The 22,515-nt window shown below is 49.0% G+C and overlaps 1 long non-coding RNA gene across 2 annotated transcripts in view; it reads right to left on the bottom strand.

Moving 5' to 3' along the window:
* LOC137564464 (uncharacterized) overlaps nucleotides 1-22,515 on the bottom strand; it is a 656,659-nt gene that overhangs the window by 476,966 nt on the left and 157,178 nt on the right. The window contains exons 3-4 of one of the 2 annotated variants that reach the window (XR_011030606.1): nucleotides 19,699-19,803; nucleotides 7,374-7,704 (exon numbers count right to left, since the gene is read on the bottom strand). This is a non-coding gene — a long non-coding RNA (uncharacterized lncRNA). Of the gene's footprint in view, nucleotides 1-7,373; nucleotides 7,705-19,698; nucleotides 19,804-22,515 lie in introns of those variants that run through there. The other variant, XR_011030605.1, reaches the window with a different exon arrangement.

Raw genomic sequence — 22,515 nt, 5'->3', positions numbered from 1 at the left:
TTCAGAGGTCGGGGAAGCCTCATTCAGACCCTGAGGCTTCCCCCTTCCGAGGTAAGTACTCCCCAGACCCAGAGGGTTTTTTTTTTAACATTACAGAGTCTTTAAAGGACTTCTGAGGCCAACTCAAAAAAAAGTTAAATACCTGCATCACATTTGAAGGCAGGGAGGACGCCATCCGCGCCCTCTGTGCGGTTCCGCCGCACCCCCGCCGATCAAGAGCCCTCCGAGCCGGCTCCTGACCACACGGCCGGGCACTCCTGCCTCCACTAACACGGCCACATGAGCTGGCTGCGGCTGTGCAGTCCGCATAGCCGAGAGTGTGGCTGCGCAGATCAAGGGCCTACCACCCGATCCACGCTACCGAAAACAGCCTGTAGCGTGGATCGGGTGGTAGGCCCTAGAGCTGCGCAGCCACACTGCGGCTATGCGGACTGCACAGCCGCAGCCAGCTCATGTGGCCATGTTAGTGGAGGCAGGAGTGCCCGACCCGGGCCGTGTGGTCAGGAGCCGGCCCGGGGGGCAATTGATCGGCGGGGACTCGGCGGAACAGCATGGAGGGCGCGGACTGTTTCCTCCGTGCCTTCAAATGTGATGCAGGTATTTAACTTTTTTTTGAGTTGGCCTCGGAAGTCCTTTAAGAGATCTGTCATCTTAGATGAGTATCTAACTTGTTTTTTTTTAAGGCGTTGCTCACACCTAGGGCATTTTCACTATTTTTTCAGTGCTGGCGATTTTCAAAATCGCCCTAAAAGCGCTTGTGCAATGAATCCTTTTTCTGAGTGATTTCCCTATAATGGCAGGTATTGGAAAATCGCAAAACGCTTAAGAAAGTGCTTGGTGTAGCGATTTCCCCAGCGCTTTTAATACATACAGTGGGTTGCAAAAGTATTCGGCCCCCTTGAAGTTTTCCATATTTTGTCACATTACTGCCACAAACATGCATCAATTTTATTGGAATTCCACGTGAAAGACCAATACAAAGTGGTGTACATGTGAGAAGTGGATCGTAAATCATACATCATTCCAAACATTTTTTACAAATAAATAACTGCAAAGTGGGGTGTGCATAATTATTCGGCCACGAGTCAATACTTTGTAGAACCACCTTTTGCTGCAATTACAGCTGCCAGTCTTTTAGGGTATGTCTCTACCAGCTTTGCACATCTAGAGACTGAAATCCTTGCCCATTCTTCTTTGCAAAACAGCTCCAGCTCAGTCAGATTAGATGGACAGCATTTGTGAACAGCAGTTTTTAGATCTTGACACAGATTCTCGATTGGATTTAGATCTGGACTTTGACTGGGCCATTCTAACACATAGATAGGTTTTGTTTTAAACCATTCCATTGTTGCCCTGGCTTTATGTTTAGGGTCATTGTCCTGCTGGAAGGTGAACCTCCGCCCCAGTCTCAAGTCTTTTGCAGTCTCCAAGAGGTTTTCTTCCAAGATTGCCCTGTATTTGGCTCCATCCATCTTCCCATCAACTCTGACCAGCTTCCCTGTCCCTGCTGAAGAGATGCACCCTCCAAGCATGATGCTGCCACCACCATATTTGAGAGTGGGGATGGTGTGCTCAGAGTGATGTGCAGTGTTAGTTTTCTGCCACACTTTGCGTTTTGCATTTTGGCCAAAAAGTTCCACTTTGGTCTCATCTGACCAGAGCACCTTCTTCCGCATGGTTGCAGTGTCCCCCACATGGCTTGTGGCAAACTGCAAACAGGACTTCTTATGCTTTCTGTTAACAATGCCTTTCTTCTTGCCACTCTTCAATAAAGGCAAACTTTGTACAGTGCATGACTAATAGTTGTCCTATGGACAGAGTCTCCCACCTGAGCTGTAGATCTCTGCAGCTCGTCCAGAGTCACCATGGGCCTCTTGACTGCATTTCTGATCAGTGCTCTCCTTGTTCGGCCTGTGAGTTTAGGTGGATGGCCTTATCTTGGTAGGTTTACAATTGTGCCATACTCCTTCCATTTCTGAATGATCGATTGAACAGTGCTCCGTGGGCTTTGGAAATGTTTTTTGTAACCTAAGCCTGCTTTAAATTTCTCAATAACTTGATCCCTGACCTGTCTTGTGTGTTCTTTGGACTTCACGGTGTTGTTGCGCCCAATATTCTCTTAGACAACCTCTGTGGCCCTCACAGAGCAGCTGTATTTGTACTGACATTCGATTACAAACAGGTGCACTCTAGTCATTAGCACTCATCAGGCAATGTCTATAGGCAACTGACTGCACTCAGATCAAAGGGGTCCGAATAATTACGCACACCCCACTTTGCAGTTATTTATTTGTAAAAAATGTTTGGAATCATGTCTGAGTTTCGTTCCACTTCTCATGTGTACAGCACTTTGTGTAGGTCTTTTATGTGGAATTCCAATAAAATTGATTCATGTTTGTGGCAGTAATGTGACAAAATGTGGAAACCTTCAAGGGGGACGAATACTTTTGCAACCCACTGTACATTGTATTTATTCTTTTCCGGGGTCAAAGAGTTCACTTCCTGACGCAATCGCTCTGCAAAAGCACTTAGAAAAGCACTTTAAAAAAATTGCAACGTGCAGGTAAGCGCTGGAAGGCAATAAAAAAAAAACCTCACACAAAATCGCAAAGCGCTGGCCTCAGCGATTGCAATTTTAGATGTGAACAAGGCCTAGCAGATGTCCTTTAACCTCCCTGGCAGGTCGGGCTAGCCGCCGCAGAGGATAAAATGGTCCGGGAGGATTTTTTAAAATAAAATCTGTTGTATGTCCTTAAGCTAGCGCTTGGCTAGCTAACTATGTGCCCCAAGTCCCACCGGTCCCCACCGATCGCCGCTGTAATACGTACCCCCAGGGATCCTGTGATGGCGCAGCCTCCCAATCAGCTCCAGGCTTCGCTATGGGGAGGATCGGGACTGCGCATGACGTCATGACGTCATATCCGGTCATCGCCATAGCGACGAGTGAAGCTGACTGGTGAAGTTGCAGCTCTCGCTGGATCGCGGAGGGGTAAATATTTCTGGCGGCGATCGGGGGGGATCAGAGAGGTGCGGCAGGGCTTGGGGGACATAGTTAGCTAGCCTAGTGCACTGCTAGCTAACACATAAAAAAAATTTTATTTTAAAAAATCCCTCCCGCGGACGCAGCCACTGAAACTGCGTACCGCCAGGGAGGTTAACTTTCTTATTTAGCAAAAACGGATTCCCTCTCAAATATCTATGCATAATACATTAAAATATCCTATTGACTGTAAATGAAAAGCCAGAAAGTCTGAGAGGACGCCCGATGGGGAGATCATCTACGTACGCTGGAGGGGGTGAAAAACGCTGACATTTTTGTGCTGTATATTGGACATTCCATGCGATGTTCTCACATTCATGTCATTGAAAAATGCGTCTGTTGTATGTTATCCAGGAGAGAATCTGCTGCAGATTAAGGTTCGGTTCCAATTTTCAGCTGTTCTAGAACAGAGAGTTTCCTTCGCATGTCCTCGTCCCGTGTCCCTGAGCTCGCGGTCAGGGATCTTCATCATTCCTTCCATACATCCAAAAACTTCTCAGGCTGTCACCTTGGGTGACCCCTTCCCAACTTCCAAAATCTGCCCATGTGACTCGGAAGAGCAAGGGGCTGAAAGAGATGATTCAGTTGCCTGTAGCAACAAGTGTTTCTGTTTACCTGTTTCCATGGCAACTTAGAAAGAAGATCTGGTTTGGTTGCTATGTGTTACGCATAGAGTTGTGAGTTCACTTTTAGCACTGAGATTCCCAAGACCGGAAAAATCCCAAATCGATATATACTGTACAGTTATTCTTGAAAAAAAAAAGTTAAGTAACAAAAATTTACTTGGACCTAGTCCATCATGACGTCACCCTATTTGGATCAAAGTGTCGACCTTTGATCCTCGCACTCTAAGCTGGTGCGAAGCTGCAGGATGAGAGCTGGCATTGGCCCTGCCCCCAATGTAGGGTCTCTAGTGCAAGGAGGTACACACCACACAACCCGCCACAGGGGGCCCCATCCTGAGAGACTGACAACTAAGGGCAAGGAGAGAAAAAACTTTCTGCTCTCTGCACAATTGTTCTAATGACTGTATCTGCTCAGCCACTGATAAGGAATCATACAAAGTTTTGCAGACAAAGATTTGTAGACAGTCCCTATTCAGTGTGTAGGGGGAGGGGGCCCCATCCAAAGTTTTGCAGGGGGGCCCAGTGATTCTTAGCTGACCTGGTTGAACGTGGGCGATCGGACGGATGAATTGGAAAGGGTTAAATCGTGTACATTATCACGGATCTTTACGCTTATTTATTTCTTTTTTCACTATTTGATTACCATCCTCTGTCTAGAAACGATGCTGACATATTATGCAGTGCTTTGTCTTCAACCTCGATGTTTGCTTCAAATTAACGGCAATAACGCACACATGTCCAGCCGTTTCTCCTACTTCTATCCAAATGTTTTTTCCAAAGATGTGTCTTCTTTTCCAGACCCCCTCCCCCCCCCTCCCCAGGAGAATGGATATCCCTCCTTTACTCCAGGATTTATAGTTGTCCCCATATGCAGGGAGATGGAATGTATTGTGAGTTAATCCTGTTCTATCACAAGGTACAGAGGCTGCTGTCCAGGTCTCCGGGATGCTGCGAGCGCTCCATCATAGTCAGGAGAGACCTAATCGGACATATGGAGGGGGAGATCCCTCCGCACAGCACACAGGGGGGGGGGGGGGGTTTGTACGATAGTGGATGCTTTCTCAAATTCACATAAAAAAAGTTTACTTTTAACATAAATAGGCCAAATCTATCCTGAATCACCCGCTCATTAATAACGCAATCGTGATTCAGTTGTGATTGAAGCCAACGTGTGACTTTAAAAAAAAAAAAAGTACGATATTAACCAAAGTTGTGAAAAGCATACAGAGCGGGGGTGTCAAACTCAAATACAAAGTGGGCCAAAACTGAACACTGGGACCAAGTCACGGGCCAACCTCAATGTCTATCGGCCACCTTCCTCATTTATAAAGTTTCCTTGTGTCTAATGGTCCCCCTCCAACCCCTATACAGTTCCCTGGAGTATAATAGCCTCCCTTCGTCCCCCACACTGTTGCCTGGTTTCTAGTGGTCTTTTCCCTCCCCTATATAGTTCTCAGGAGTCTAGTGACCTCACTCCCTTCCTTATACAGTTCCCCGATGTCTAGTGGTCTTCCCTCCCTTGTACAGTTCCCTGGTGTCTAATGGTCCCCCTCCAACCCCTATACAGTTCCCTGGAGTATAATAGCCTCCCTTCGCCCCCCACACAGTTGCCTGGTTTCTAGTGGTCTTTTCCCTCCCCTATATAGTTCTCAGGAGTCTAGTGACCTCACTCCCTCCCTTATACAGTTCCCCGATGTCTAGTGGTCTTCCCTCTCCTATACAGTTCCCTGGTGTCTAGTGGTCTTCCCTCCCTTGTACAGTTCCCTGGTGTCTAGTGGTCCACCTCCCTCCCCTATACAGTTGCCTGGTGTCTAGTGGTCTTTTCCCTCCCCTATATAGTTCTCAGGAGTCTAGTGACCCCACTCCCTCCCTTATACAGTTCCCTGATGTCTACTGGTTCCCTCTCCTATACAGTTTCCTGGTGTCTAGTGGTCCACTTCCCTCCCTTATACTGTTCCCTGGTGTCTAGTGGTCCTCCTTCCTTCCCTATACTGTTCCCTGGTATCTAATAGCCCCATCCCTCCCCTATACAGTTCCCTGGTGTCTAGCGGCCCCCCTCCCTCCCCTATACAGTTCCCTGGTGTCTAGTGGTCCCCCTCCCTCCCCTATACAGTTCCCTGGTGTCTAGTGGTCCCCCTCCCTCCCATATACAGTTCCCTGGTGTCTAGTGGTCCCCCTCCCTCCCCTATACAGTTCCCTGGTGTCTAGCGGCCCCCCTCCCTCCCCTATACAGTTCCCTGGTGTCTAGTGGTCCCCCTCCCTCCCCTATACAGTTCCCTGGTGTCTAGTGGTCCCCCTCCCTCCCATATACAGTTCCCTGGTGTCTAGTGGTCCCCCTCCCTCCCCTATACAGTTCCCTGGTCTCTAGTGGTCCTCCCTACCTTCCCTTTACAGTTTCCTATTGTTTAGTGCTTTCCCCCTCCCTCCATATGGCTTCCCTGGTGATCTAGGGCTTCACCTCCAATATGGATTCCCTGGTGGTCTAGAGTCGGCCAAACATAATGCAATGTGAAACCATCTGGGGGCCAAATTGAATGGCTCTGAGGGCCAAATTTGGCACACCGACCGGAGTTTGACATGTACGATCTAGAGGTTTCAAAAGCTTTCCAGATCCTTCTCGAGGCCACCACCGCTGGTCAGGACCCTCTTCTTGGTCAGGGTTGTGCATGAATGCGACCATATTGTGTAAGATGGGAGGAGGCGTCCCATTTGTGATACAATCTGTAGTGAGCGAAGGTAAGTAATAAGAATAGTCTTACCTCATAATAAGCACTTAAGATTTTTATTTTTAGACACCAATAAAAAGACAACGCATTTCACGGGACCTGCCCGCTTCCTCAGAACAATATGAGACTGTGACAGAGCTATGTATCTCTGTTTCAGAGTGCTAAATGTGAGATACATTGCTCATGCACTGTCTCATATTGACCTGAGGTCCCGTAAAACGCGTTGTCTTTTTACTAGTGTCCAAAAATCCAAATCTTAACTTCTTATCAAGAAGTAAGACTTTTCCTATTACTTACCTCATTTAGTCACTACATATTGTATCACAATTGTGGCTCCTCCTCCCATCTTGCATTGCCTACTCCCCATCCCAGGTGTCACCTCTGTGGCTACATCCGGTGGTCCTTTGTTTTTTCTCTAAGGTGACAGACGTTGACCGAACCAAGTCATCATATCCAAGTGGAGACAGTCCATCTCCAGATGCCTGAAATTGTGGTAGCCCACGTTTTGTGAGTAGTTATTTCTTTACATTGCCCATTTCCCAGAAATACTACGCTATTGGCTCACCAAGAGCGGGCGACCATGGGTTTCACACTGACTTATGACGCCTGCAACGCCCACTGATATATGACGCATGCACCGCCCACTGATATATGACGCATGCACCGCCCACTGACGTATGGCGCATGCACTGCCCACTGTCATATGATGCATGCACCGCCCACTGATATATGACGCATGCACCGCCCACTGATATATGACGCCTGCACCGCCCACTGATATATGATGCATGCACCGCCCACTGACGTATGACGCATGCACCGCCCACTGTCATATGATGCATGCACCGCCCACTGTTTACTATATGCAGAGTCAGTGTCACATAAGAGCCAAAAAACATGTTTACTATAACAGAAGTTTTATTATATCAGAGTTTACTATACCAGGCATTGCTCCCATAGACTCATAATGGAGATGGGCCGGGACCTGGAGAGGTAGTTTACTATACCCGAGTCTATTATAATGAGATTATACTGCATTTAAAAAGCTCTTGTGGAATAGGTTCAGAGGGGCCCAGGGCAGGAACGGCAGTGACCAGGTACATCTGGAAAACATCTGGGCTATCCACAGGCTTCCCTCTACTAAGGTATCTTTTAGCTTTTTTTCCCTCAATGATGCTTTAATCAAATTGATTGTCCTATCCATTAACTCATTAATAGCTTCCATAGAGTTATCTCGGTTTAGATAAGTGAGCTGCTTTTCACCTCAGCCGGCAGAACTTGTGCTGAAAATTCTTGGAATGCTTTGATGTCTCTGTACAAGCAGAAAATATAGAAACTTAATGTAGAAGTCCTCTGTTATTGTCTCACACTAAAACAAACAGGATTGTATGCACCTGTACAATGAGACTATTTTATTGCTGGACGTATCCATATACTGTAAATACTTGCATATAAGCTGACCCGTGTATAAGCCGAGGTACCCATGTTTCCCCCAGAAACCAGGAAAAAGTGATTGACTCACGTATAAGCCCCCTCCCCAATATAGCCCTCTCCACAGTAGCCAGATGTTTCCCCTAGTATAAGTTAGTCCCCCTCCCCATAGCCCGATGTGCCCCAGGATCATAGAGCTGTAGACTAGATGGCGCCATAGATATGAGACACAGCGATTGCCACACAGGAAGAATCCCTGATCATCGCACCACTGACACGCTGCTTGCACGCTCCGCTCCACAAGCCAGGAGGACACAGGTAGTCTTGAGCAGCGCACTCTGCACACCGTGTTGCAGGGGATGGGGGGGGAAATGGACACAGCAGGGTGCAGGCTGGTAAGAGCAGGATTACTAGTGCACAATCCTTACACTCCTCTACCATAAACAAATCCTGCTCCACTATGTGTTTTGCTCCACTGACTCGTATATAACCCGAGGGGATAACTTTTCAGTACATTTTTTTATGGTGAAAAATTAGGCTTATACGCGAGTATATAAAGTACCTATGATGTATATGGATTCCTGGATACCTCCAGCAATAAAATAGTCTCATTGGACAGGTGCAGACCATCCTGTTTTGTTGCTGTTCAGGTCTTGCTGGCCAGGCCGAGCACTATCCAGAGATTTTGTGGGGAGGAGCGGTACCTACACTTCTTTGATTGTCTCAGTCTCACGCTGCCCCCTAGTGACAAGTGGCCATACATACACATTACAGCAGTACTAATTAGAAGCAGGGAAATGTAACAAATAAGAAATAAAAAATGGACTAAAATAAATGGGCCTCGAGCACTTGCAAAGCCTCTAAATAAATTGGCTGTTCAAGGGTTATAAAGGTGTGTGTTGCACAGGAAGGATCTGCAGAACAGTTTTATGCTTACTGGAGGAGGCGAAGTGTAAAAGTGTATTTGAAGGATGGGGAGTGTCAAGTGACATGAGGAAAGCACATAATGAGTATGGAGGAAGCGTGTGAGAAGTCCCAAAGGCTAAAGTTTGAAGGAAGGGGTGATTGAACTGGATGAGAGGGGAAGGTCATTACAGAACACTATCCAAAAACAACAATAGCCCATTACATGCGATCAATAACAGCTTCACACACTGAGCAGAACATCAACAGAGTACCAGAACTTAACCGTGGACAATCCCAGCCCAATGTCCCTCCCCCCCGCCCATTGCACATAGGATGCAGGTCCACCTTCTGGTGCAAATCTATCCTTAGCATTCAAATGAGGATAACTTTACTAAACTTCTGCCTTTGTTCCGAACACATTCATGAGAGCCCCGGGATCAGCAGAAAGGGCGGTAAGGTCTCCGCACGGACCGCCAATGTGTTGTGATGCTCTTGAAAATGGGTATTTGAGCTGCGCTCCACATGTCAGGTAACAGATGGGCAGCTTCTGTATAGAGAAATCTATTACTTCCACCGGTGGTGGTGACATCAATGGGAAGCCATGCAGATCGAAGCCCGGACCACCCATAGACTGCACATTGTGCTTCCAGCAAAGCAAAAGTTCTGCGGGACACTCAAGGGGGATTTTTAAACTTTTGAAAACAAAAAGGGATGCTTTTAAAGTGACACTGCAGCAAAAAAAAAAAAAAAAGAAAAACACTTATGATATAACGAAGTGTAGTATACAGTAGATAATTACTTGAACATTAGTAGCAAACAAAATAGTCTCATGTTTTTATTTTCAGTCATATAGCTTTTTTTTTTTTATAACATTGCATCATTCTGTCATATGTGCAGTTTACAAACTGCACACTGTATTTTAAACTATGAAACCAATGTCCCTTTGAACTCCCCTGCACTAAAACCTTATCTCAAGCTGTGTCGCACTGTTTCTTTGATGTATAAGTGCTTCTCTGACCCAAGTTGGGTGGAAGAGCCAGAGAAGCTCTTTTGCATAGATAGCAACTGAAGTTTCTTAACTCTCCCTGTACTGGAAACAATGTGAGACTCTTTTCTTTGTTACTAATGTTCTATTTCTTAACTGTCCTACACATACAATTCATGATAGTTTACTTCAGATGCCCTTTAAAGAGAATCTGTATTGTTAAAAATCGCACAAAAGTAAACATACCAGTGTGTTAGGGGACATCTCCTATTACCCTCTGTCACAATTTCGCCTCTCCCCGCCGCATTAAAAGTGGTTAAAAACAGTTTTAAAAAGTTTGTTTATAAACAAACAAAATGGCCACCAAAACAGGAAGTAGGTTGATGTACAGTATGTCCACACATAGAAAATACATCCATACACAAGCAGGCTGTATACAGCCTTCCTTTTGAATCTCAAGAGATCATTTGTGTGTTTCTTTCCCCCTGCATCTCTCGAGCACTGAAGTTTCAGGCTGCTCTTTTCTTCCTGCAAACAGCTTTGCCCTTGTCTGTAATTCCTCACTATGTGAAAGCCCAGCCAGCTCAGAGGACGATTTATCCAGCTTGTAAAAGATAAGAGAGAAGAGAGAAGCTGCTCTAATCTAAATAACACACAGGCAGTGTGCATAGAGGGGCCTGGAAGGGGGAGTTCATAGCAGAACCACAACACTGAAGAACTTGGCAGCCTTCCAGACACAGGCTGACAAGTCTGACAAGAGAAAGATACATTGATTTATTACAGAGACTGTGATAGTACAAAGTGCTGCAGTAAGCCACAACACATTAGAAAAGCTTTTGGAACTTGTAGGAGGATAAAAAACAGGATGCAATTTTTGTTACGGAGTCTCTTTAAACTAAAAACTGTAAACTTAAAAAAAAAAAAAATAAAATCAGAAAATAAAACTGACTGAACAGGTACTGAACAGCTATTCAGTCGGTCTCTAACAGTCTCATCATCTGAGCTGGTGCCTTTGGCATGACGACAGGACTTGTTTGAGAGACTTTTGTGATAAAGGATCCTTTTATGATTCATATAATGCTGCAAAGGGTAGTAGAGCAGTTATCAGGTTATAAGGCCCGGTTCACATTAGCGTTTCGAGCCAAACGGATCCGGTGAGCGGATCCGGTCTTCGCTTCACCGGATCCGGATGGCTCTGTGCACACTTCAAAGTGGAAAGTGAAAATGGATCTGATCAATGATTGATCGCATCAGTTTTCACTCCGTTTCACCAGCAAATACATACCTAATGTTCTGTAGCAGCCGGCGGTAGTGGCTTCCTCTTCCTCCGCTGTGACTACACAGCGCGTCATGTGACTAGTCACATGACGCGGAAGAAAACAGAAGCTTCTACAGCCGGCTGCTACAGAGCATTAGGTATGTATTTTACCCTCCCTCACCCACCCGCCCGGCTGCTGCACGCTCCCCTCACCCTCCCGCCATTCAGGTTCGCGTCGGCACATGCCCCCATCCCCCTTGGAACGGTCCGTTTCTTCACTAGTGTGAAGAAACGTTCCATTTTCCATCGCCCCCAATGCTGCAGCATTTTTTTGTCCGGATCTGTTCTGCTGGGCAAAAACACGCTAATATGAACCGGGCCTAAAGCTTAGCGTTAGTAGATGACTGTGCGGAGATCGTCATCCGCTTCGGTCAACGGTTTCAGAATCAAGAGGTTATTGGCTAACTGGAAGCATTCATAAAATAAGCTTTCCAGTTGGAGTCTGAAAAAGAAAAAGTATCCAAAGTTAACTGTTTTTAATCTTTTGAATAAAATGGTAGCGATGAGACAGAATTTCATATAGTAGTAATAAGAAATCCCAAACTTGGAAAATTAATTTGCAAAATTAACTTGGCACAAAAAAAAATATATCTTTCTCATGTCCAACACAGTAACCAAACAGCTCGGGGTGACACAGAACCACAAGGACAGTATAGGGGACTAAAAGAGACCAAAAAGCCCTCTTACTAAAAAACAATGCTTAGTGTGGTTTGCCTTCTTAAAACAGAAGGAATTCACAATAATTCAGCTTTAAAGGGAAGGTCCAAGCAAAAAAAAAAAATGAGTTTCACTTACCTGGGGCTTCTACCAGCCCCATGTAGCCATCCTGTGCCCTCGTAGTCACTCACTGCTGCTCCAGTCCCCCGCTGGCAGCTTTCTGACCTCAGAGGTCAGGGCCACATTGCATACATTTTTATGCATTCCAGCTAGTGCAGGAACAAAAATGTACGTGTTAATGTTTCTGGACTAGCGGTAATGTGTAAAAATGTACGCAATTCGGCCCTGACCTCCGAGGTCAGAAAGCTGCCAGCGGGGGACTGGAGCAGCAGTGAGTGACTACGAGGGCACAGGATGGCTGCAGGGGGCTGGTAGAAGCAGAATTAGCTGGTGGAAGGGGACTGGAGCAGCAGTGAGTGACTACGAGGGCACAGGATGGCTGCATGGGGCTGGTAGAAGCAGAACTAGCTGGCGGCGGGGGACTGGAGCAGCAGTGAGTGACTACGAGGGCACAGGATGGCTGCATGGGGCTGGTAGAAGCAGAACTAGCTGGCGGCGGGGGACTGGAGCAGCAGTGAGTGACTACGAGGGCACAGGATGGCTGCAGGGGGCTGGTAGAAGCAGAACTAGCTGGTGGCGGGGGACTGGAGCAGCAGTGAGTGACTACGAGGGCACAGGATGGCTGCATGGGGCTGGTAGAAGCAAAACTAGCTGGCAGCGGGGGACTGGAGCAGCAGTGAGTGACTACGAGAGCACAGGATGGCTGCATGGGGCTGGTAGAAGCAGAACTAGCTGGTGGCGGGGGACTGGAGCAGCAGTGAGTGACTACGAGGGCACAGGATGGCTGCATGGGGCTGGTAGAAGCAGAACTAGCTGGCGGAGGGGGACTGGAGCAGTAGTGAGTGACTACGAGGGCACAGGATGGCTGCATGGGGCTGGTAGAAGCAGAACTAGCTGGCGGCGGGGGACTGGAGCAGCAGTGACTACGAGGGCACAGGATGACTGCATGGGGCTGGTAGAAGCAGAACTAGCTGGTGGCGGGGGACTGGAGCAGCAGTGAGTGACTACGAGGGCACAGGATGGCTGCATGGGGCTGGTAGAAGCAGAACTAGCTGGCGGCGGGGGACTGGAGCAGCAGTGACTACGAGGGCACAGGATGACTGCAGGGGGCTGGTAGAAGCAGAACTAGCTGGTGGCGGGGGACTGGAGCAGCAGTGAGTGACTACGAGGGCACAGGATGGCTGCATGGGGCTGGTAGAAGCAGAACTAGCTGGTGGCGGGGGACAGGAGCAGCAGTGAGTGACTACGAGGGCACAGGATGGCTGCATGGGGCTGGTAGAAGCAGAACTAGCTGGTGGCGGGGGACTGGAGCAGCAGTGAGTGACTGCGAGGGCACAGGATGGCTGCATGGGGCTGGTAGAAGCAGAACTAGCTGGTGGTGGGGACTGGAGCAGCAGTGAGTGACTATGAGGGCACAGGATGGCTGCATGGGGCTGGTAGAAGCAGAACTAGCTGGTGGCGGGGGACTGGAGCAGCAGTGAGTGACTACGAGGGCACAGGATGGCTGCATGGGGCTGGTAGAAGCAGAACTAGCTGGTGGCGGGGGACTGGAGCAGCAGTGAGTGACTACGAGGGCACAGGATGGCTGCATGGGGCTGGTAGAAGCAGAACAAGCTGGTGGCGGGGGACTGGAGCAGCAGTGAGTGACTACGAGGGCACAGGATGGCTGCATGGGGCTGGTAGAAGCAGAACTAGCTGGTGGCGGGGGACTGGAGCAGCAGTGAGTGACTACGAGGGCACAGGATGGCTGCAGGGGGCTGGTAGAAGCAGAACTAGCTGGAGGCGGGGGACTGGAGCAGCAGTGAGTGACTACGAGGGCACAGGATGGCTGCATGGGGCTGGTAGAAGCAGAACTAGCTGGTGGCGGGGGACTGGAGCAGCAGTGAGTGACTACGAGGGCACAGGATGGCTGCAGGGGGCTGGTAGAAGCAGAACTAGCTGGTGGCGGGGGACTGGAGCAGCAGTGAGTGACTACGAGGACACAGGATGGCTGCATGGGGCTGGTAGAAGCAGAACTAGCTGGTGGCGGGGGACTGGAGCAGCAGTGAGTGACTACGAGGGCACAGGATGCCTGCATGGGGCTGGTAGAAGCAGAACTAGCTGCCAGCGGGGGACTGGAGCAGCAGTGAGCGACTACGAGGGCACAGGATGGCTGCATGGGGCTGGTAGAGGCAGAACTAGCTGGTGGCGGGGGACTGGAGCAGCAGTGAGTGACTACGAGGGCACAGGATGGCTGCATGGGGCTGGTAGAAGCAGAACTAGCTGGTGGCGGGGGACTGGAGCAGCAGTGAGTGACTACGAGGGCACAGGATGGCTGCATGGGGCTGGTAGAAGCAGAACTAGCTGGCGGCGGGGGACTGGAGCAGCAGTGAGTGACTACGAGGGCACAGGATGGCTGCATGGGGCTGGTAGAAGCAGAACTAGCTGGCGGCGGGGGACTGGAGCAGCAGTGAGTGACTACGAGGGCACAGGATGGCTGCATGGGGCTGGTAGAAGCAGAACTAGCTGGCGGCAGGGACTGGAGCAGCAGTGAGTGACTATGAGGGCACAGGATGGCTGCATGGGGCTGGTAGAAGCAGAACTAGCTGGTGGCGGGGGACTGGAGCAGCAGTGAGTGACTGCGAGGGCACAGGATGGCTGCATGGGGCTGGTAGAAGCAGAACTAGCTGGCAGCGGGGGACTGGAGCAGCAGTGAGTGACTACGAGAGCACAGGATGGCTGCATGGGGCTGGTAGAAGCAGAACTAGCTGGTGGCGGGGGACTGGAGCAGCAGTGAGTGACTACGAGGGCACAGGATGGCTGCATGGGGCTGGTAGAAGCAGAACTAGCTGGCGGAGGGGGACTGGAGCAGTAGTGAGTGACTACGAGGGCACAGGATGGCTGCATGGGGCTGGTAGAAGCAGAACTAGCTGGCGGCGGGGGACTGGAGCAGCAGTGACTACGAGGGCACAGGATGACTGCATGGGGCTGGTAGAAGCAGAACTAGCTGGTGGCGGGGGACTGGAGCAGCAGTGAGTGACTACGAGGGCACAGGATGGCTGCATGGGGCTGGTAGAAGCAGAACTAGCTGGCGGCGGGGGACTGGAGCAGCAGTGACTACGAGGGCACAGGATGACTGCAGGGGGCTGGTAGAAGCAGAACTAGCTGGTGGCGGGGGACTGGAGCAGCAGTGAGTGACTACGAGGGCACAGGATGGCTGCATGGGGCTGGTAGAAGCAGAACTAGCTGGTGGCGGGGGACTGGAGCAGCAGTGAGTGACTACGAGGGCACAGGATGGCTGCATGGGGCTGGTAGAAGCAGAACTAGCTGGTGGCGGGGGACTGGAGCAGCAGTGAGTGACTACGAGGGCACAGGATGGCTGCATGGGGCTGGTAGAAGCAGAACTAGCTGGCGGCAGGGACTGGAGCAGCAGTGAGTGACTACGAGGGCACAGGATGGCTGCATGGGGCTGGTAGAAGCAGAACTAGCTGGCGGCAGGGACTGGAGCAGCAGTGAGTGACTACGAGGGCACAGGATGGCTGCATGGGGCTGGTAGAAGCAGAACTAGCTGGTGGTGGGGACTGGAGCAGCAGTGAGTGACTGCGAGGGCACAGGATGGCTGCATGGGGCTGGTAGAAGCAGAACTAGCTGGTGGTGGGGACTGGAGCAGCAGTGAGTGACTATGAGGGCACAGGATGGCTGCATGGGGCTGGTAGAAGCAGAACTAGCTGGCAGCGGGGGACTGGAGCAGCAGTGAGTGACTACGAGGGCACAGGATGGCTGCATGGGGCTGGTAGAAGCAGAACTAGCTGGCGGCGGGGGACTGGAGCAGCAGTGAGTGACTACGAGGGCACAGGATGGCTGCATGGGGCTGGTAGAAGCAGAACTAGCTGGTGGCGGGGGACTGGAGCAGCAGTGACTACGAGGGCACAGGATGGCTGCATGGGGCTGGTAGAAGCAGAACTAGCTGGCAGCGGGGGACTGGAGCAGCAGTGAGTGACTACGATGGCACAGGATGGCTGCATGGGGCTGGTAGAAGCAGAACTAGCTGGCGGGGGACTGGAGCAGCAGTGAGTGACTACGAGGGCACAGGATGGCTGCATGGGGGTGGTAGAAGCAGAACTAGCTGGCAGCGGGGGACTGGAGCAGCAGTGAGTGACTACGAGGGCACAGGATGGCTGCATGGGGCTGGTAGAAGCAGAACTAGCTGGTGGCGGGGGACTGGAGCAGCAGTGAGTGACTACGAGGGCACAGAATGGCTGCATGGGGGTGGTAGAAGCAGAACTAGCTGGTGGCGGGGGACTGGAGCAGCAGTGAGTGACTACGAGGGCACAGGATGGCTGCATGGGGGTGGTAGAAGCAGAACTAGCTGGTGGCGGGGGACTGGAGCAGCAGTGAGTGACTACGAGGGCACAGGATGGCTGCATGGGGCTGGTAGAAGCAGAACTAGCTGGTGGCGGGGGACTGGAGCAGCAGTGAGTGACTACGAGGGCACAGAATGGCTGCATGGGGGTGGTAGAAGCAGAACTAGCTGGTGGCGGGGGACTGGAGCAGCAGTGAGTGACTACGAGGGCACAGGATGGCTGCATGGGGGTGGTAGAAGCAGAACTAGCTGGTGGCGGGGGACTGGAGCAGCAGTGAGTGACTATGAGGGCACAGGATGGCTACATGGGGCTGGTAGAAGCAGAACTAGATGGTGGCGGGGGACTGGAGCAGCAGTGAGTGACTACGAGGGCACAGGATGGCTGCATGGGGCTGGTAGAAGCAGAACTAGCTGGTGGCGGGGGACTGGAGCAGCAGTGAGTGACTATGAGGGCACAGGATGGCTACATGGGGCTGGTAGAAGCAGAACTAGATGGTGGCGGGGGACTGGAGCAGCAGTGAGTGACTATGAGGGCACAGGATGGCTACATGGGGCTGGTAGAAGCAGAACTAGATGGTGGCGGGGGACTGGAGCAGCAGTGAGTGACTATGAGGGCACAGGATGGCTACATGGGGCTGGTAGAAGCCCCAGGTAAGTGAAACTCATTTTTTTTTTTTGCTTGGACCTTCCCTTTAAGTAAACATCTGTGGTTACCCACAATGCACCATTACTGAATATGCAAATGATCTCTTTGTGCCCCTGTAGCGAGGCTAGCATCCAGAACCGCTGGTGTCTAGCAAGCCTATAGCTTTACATTTTACACAGCCACATCAACCTTACATGTACTGATGAGGACCAAAAGTCCGAAACAGGCTGTCTGCATGTTGGGTTGATGTGGCTCTGTAAAATGTAAAGCTATAGGCTTGCTTTATACCTGCAGTTCTGGATGCAAGCCTGGCTTTCAGGGGCATAAGGAGATCATTTTGCAATTCAGTAGCGGTGCGCCGGTGCTTTCTCATGTCCTTGATATGAATGTATTTGTGTGAACATGTCCATTGTAAGGATCCCTCCTGTAGCATGTCCTGTCGGGTGCAGTGGAGCTGCAACTGGACAGTTCTGACTTATCTGCTTGCATTTGATTGCTTAGTTTTGATTGCATTTGCAATAAGTCTCATTGCCATCTGCAATCACTCTGCAGTTCAGAGCAGCTCAGGATGTTGTCATGAATGGCTTCCTGCAGTTCAACTGCAGCCAGACAGCTATGGCTTTCTTACATGCATGTGGTTGCATAATTTGGCATGCATTTCTAATGAGAGTTCTTTCCATTCACAGGCAGCTTGCAGCCTTCAATCAGCCTAACACAGGATTGCGTGATTACCATTCAGCTGTGTGGGAATTTGCATGCCTGCTCTCATGGGCTGATGTCCATAGAAAAACCTGCTTCTCCTCTTACACCCCGCCCGTCATAGCGTTCAGCTTTGCCTTAGTTGATTGCTGGGTTCCTTGTGTGAAGTTGAATTATTGTATTGCTTTATCTTGCCTTGCCTGCTTGGACGTTCACTGCACCTGCGGGGGTACAGTGAAGTCTCTTCCTATCCTGATAGTTTGGAGAATGCCTTCACCACATTGGTGACTGGTAGTATTCTTGGTAGCCCTATTCCTGTGGACATAACAATAGGCTGTGGTTGCTATTAGTTACGCTCCTACGTGTTTGTCCTGTGCCCTCGCCGCAGCTCCGCTCACCGCCGATGGCCCGGGGTCCCCTCCGGCACAGGATATCCACTGCGCCTGCGCGAGCGGCTCTCAGAGTCGCACTGACATCATCCCAACTGTTCTGCACAGGCGCAGTAGTTCTGCCCCTGCACAATACAGTCCGGATGACATCAGTGTAACCAGTGAGCCGCCTGCTGGAGCGCAGAAGAAGCCGACCCGGAAGCGAACTGGTGAGGTCGGCATCTCCACTGGAGGGGACCAGGAGCTACCGGAGCTGCAACGAGATAACAGGACGGATGCCAGGGGCTAGAGGAAGCCCCAGGTAAGTAGATTTTTTTATTTTTAAATTGCTCGGATCTTCCCTTTAACCACTTCAGCTCAAAGGGTTGTTAACTTTATGCATCCGAGCAACTTTCACCTCCCATTCATTTGCCAATAACTTTATCACTACTTATCACACTGCAATGATCTATATCTTGTTTTTTCCGCCACTAATTAGGCTTTCTTTGGAGGGTACATTTTGCTAAGAATTATTTTATTCTAAATCCATTTTAACAGGAAGATTAAGAAAGAAATGGAAAAAAAATCATTATTTCTCAGTTTTTGGCCATTATAGTTTTAAATTAATACATGCTACTGTAATTAACATTAATGTACTTTATTTGCCCATTTGTCCCAGTTATTACACCGTTTAAATGATGTCCCTATCACAATTTATGGCGCCGATATTTTATTTGGAAATAAAGGTTCTTTTTTTTTTATTTAATTTGCGTCCATCACTATTTACAAGCCCATAATTAAAAAAAATTATATTAACATACTCTCTTGATGTGCATATTTAAAAAGTTCAGACCCTTAGGTAAATTTTTTTTTTTGTTTTTTAATTAAAAATTTTATTTGGGTAATTTTCGGTGTGGGGAAGTAAACAGCTAATTTTTAAATGTCATTTAATGTATTTATTTATTAAAAAAATGCATGTGGGTATAGTTTACTATTTGGCCACAAGATGGCCACAGTCAAAGTCCTGGAAGCCTACGATGATGCTTTCAGGAACTAGAATGAGGACGGGGAACTTTTTTTTTTCTGCAGAAAAACTGCGGTCTCTGATAAGAGACCGTCGGTTTTTCTGCAGGGGGCTTAGATTGATGAATGGGAATTCTATTCCCATTCATTGACCGGGGGGCTAGCGGCGGGCAGCGGGAGCATGCGCGATCGTGAGCACCACACAATGGCAGCAGCACAGCCTCTCTGGACGAGCATATTCGTCCAGATAGGCTCAAGTGGTTAAAAAGTCTGTATGCATGTTGGATTATTGTGACTCTATACAATTAACAAGCTGACACATCATTGCATTCCAGCGGATCTGGAGGTGTGGCTAGCTCACAGGGACAACAAAGAGACGATGTGCATATTCAGCAGTGATGCATTGTGGGACACCTCATAATCTCACTCCAACCGGAATAATAGCAAATACCTTCTGTTTTAAGAAGGCAAACTACTGTTTGGCATGGCATTTTAGTAAGAGGGCTTCTTGGACCATTGTAGCCTCTTGCACACTCCTGGGAGTTCTGGTTCACCACGAGCTTACTAGGCAATCTGTAACTCAAAATTTTCACTTAGTGTGAAAATATGAACCCAGGTGATGGCAGGTCCGTCAGGCAGAGCCAGAGATGATGGTCGCGTTCCAAAACAGTCATTTACAAAATCAAGTACCAGAACGAAAACTAACCCTCAACAGAGGGTGACAACAGCAACACAGCAGGAAAAACTGAGAACAGCCAAAACAGCATGAAACAACTAAAGGCATTAGTACAGTGTGTGAATGTTGCCTTACCTCCAAAGATGACACATCGGCCATTTGGCCGCAAACGTTTAATTCGCCAGCTAGACATCGTGTTTCATGGAACACTTTTTGCTACTTTTTCAGGTCAGCACGTGCCTAAAATGAACAAATCGTACAACACTCAGCAACAATTTAAAAGAAAAATAGTTCAAAATATATCGTACAAATAAAATAGACAAAAAAACTGGTAAAAACAAATTATTTTAATAACACATATAAAAAATTTATCCCAGCAAGACCAACGACAAGAACAACAACAACAAAACATTTGTAAAATGTGTTGCTCCCGTAGGACCCAAAGCGCATAGGCTTGTCTCAGATCCGTACATAGTGATGGGCACAGGGGAAAAGTTAAATGCCAGACTAAACAGGTGACTTTTCAGTTTTGATTTAAATGTGTCTGGGGTTGGAGCTGTCTTGATTGAGTTTGGAAAGGCATTCCACAGGGTAGGGCCAGCATGACAGAAAGCTCTGGCTCCAAAGGTTTTCAGTTGGGCTCTGGTGGTGGTCAAGTTATTGGACACTTTTGATCTGAGGTTAAAATCCTTCAGGTGTCCAGGGCCTTGGACATGTAGGGATTTGAATGTTTGCATGCCAATTTTGAAAAGGATTCTCCATTTTATGGGTAGCCAGTGTGGTGAGCAAAGGATTGTTGCTATGGGGCAATGGCGGGGTTGTCTTGTTAACAGTCTTGCGGCAGCATTCTGTACTAGCTGCAGGCGGTTTCGCACAAGTAGATTGAATGTTTTGTTGTCTCAGCTCAATGCCAGCCTAATAAGTGTCCCAGAGTAGAAAAAAGGTCAATAGGTCATGTATTTTATCTCTCCTCCTGCTCTCAGAAGTTGTATTCTGCCAGGAAAACTTTTATGGCTTTAATTAGCTTATAAGTGATGTTTACTATATTCTCGACAAGGTACCCGACAAGACAGAAGCTGCCACTTCCATGTATTCAGTAGCAGTGCATTGTTGGTAACCACACTTAAAACTGAATTATCGCAAGTTATTATTACCACTATGTAAATGTTTGGATACCTGGAGTCGGAGTTGTCGGTTTAAATAAATTGAGGAGTCGGATTCGGATGAGTTTTGTGCCGACTCCCCAGCCCTGGTGGTGAACAGGCTAGCCATACATTTATAGGCATGCATTATGAAATATCATTGTTACCAAGCAGTATTATATGAAATAACAGTAGGGATGGAATTTTGGGCCAAAATTGGTTTATCGGACACGCTGCAGGATGTTGGGCCAACGTGGTCGATCAAATTATGCAGTGGTAACAACGTGCCATACGGGACGAGCGGCGAAGATGACGGAACCCCCACCACTCTTTCCCTTAATGTGAATGTGCCCCCGTCTATGCATTTAATACTGTACCTGTCCGCTGTCTCTTGCCGTGGTCCCCATGCAAAGTCCGCTTCCGCAAAACACACGACGCGTGCGACCTTTACATCAGAAGCATGCCCGCAATGCAGAAGATGAATGGGAACCACGGCAAGAGACAGCGGACAGGTAAAGTATTAAACGTGCAGGCGGGGGGCACATTCACATTAGGGGGGCAGTGACTGATGCGGCGTCACAAGGCTCATTCCCGAATCGTTCTGCTGGTGTATGGGCAGGCAACAGATCTATCGCCAATCAGATTGGATCAGAGAGAGATCTGTCTTGGTCGATCTGAAAAAAAAAAAAATCACAATTCCTGAGCAAAAAACACAGTTTTTACTCTATGACAGGGGTCTCAAACTCAATTTACCTGGGGGCCGCAGGAGGCAAAGTCAGGATGAGGCTGGGCTGCATAAGGAATTTCACAATCGCGGCGCATCGCCGCCTCTGCCCGCCCCTCTCACTCTTCCTTCACAGAGAGGGGGGGGGGAAAGGCGGCGATCCGTACGGCGATTGATGTCAGGAGGGGCAGAGCTGAAGCTAAAAGCTCTGTCCCTTCCAGGAAATGCCAGCGGATTGCCCCCGGGCGATTTGGGGGCTCTGCAGCCCTCGTTTAGCGGCGGGGATGCGGCGGATTACTTGGGAGCACTGAAGCGAACTATAAGGAAGCTTTTGCCAGCAAGGGCCACAAAATATTGTATCGAGGGCCGCAAATGGCACGCGGGCCGCGAGTTTGAGACCCCTGCTCTATGAGATAGCAATCTAACCTTTATTGGTACCTATAAAAATGCTGCATAATTATTTGACACAACGAGCGCAGGATCTAGTACACATGGGTTGTTTAGACTCGGTTACTGAATATAGAAAACCACCCAGATCACTGTTCCCCCAACTAATATAATATGAACACTCAACTTACATTAAAACCCACCCATCAACCCAACATGTTTCACTCCCCTTGACTGGGGGCTTCATCAGGGGACAAAGGTGCCCAGTGCTGCAGTATTGGGAAGGCCTCTGTGAGTCGAGCAGGACTTTGATAAATATACTGTGAATACATGATAAATGTAGTGGCATGCTGCCAGGCTATACCGTAATCAAACAATGGAAAGAGATTAAAGAGAATAAAAAATAGAACTATCGCTGTATTTCCTGGATGTGGGTGGAAACCTATGTAAACCAACGCCGGACTTGGTGCGAATCAAACGTGAGATCCTTCTACTGCAAGGTAGCAGCTCTAACCACTGTACCACCAAGCCACGAGCCTCCAGCTACAGGTTCCTGTCTACCCATCAGTGTGTCAGAGCGGCGCCATCGCCCGAGACAGGAAGAGCCGCCGCCCATCACCTTGAATATCAGATGTTCATTAGAGATAGACAGTTTAAAGGACTACTGAAGTGAGAAGACTATGGAGGCTGCCATAGGTT

This window comes from Hyperolius riggenbachi, chromosome 3, assembly GCF_040937935.1.
Source record: "Hyperolius riggenbachi isolate aHypRig1 chromosome 3, aHypRig1.pri, whole genome shotgun sequence".
NCBI classification, from domain to species: domain Eukaryota; kingdom Metazoa; phylum Chordata; class Amphibia; order Anura; family Hyperoliidae; genus Hyperolius; species Hyperolius riggenbachi.
This window is presented reverse-complemented; position numbering and strand designations above follow the sequence as displayed.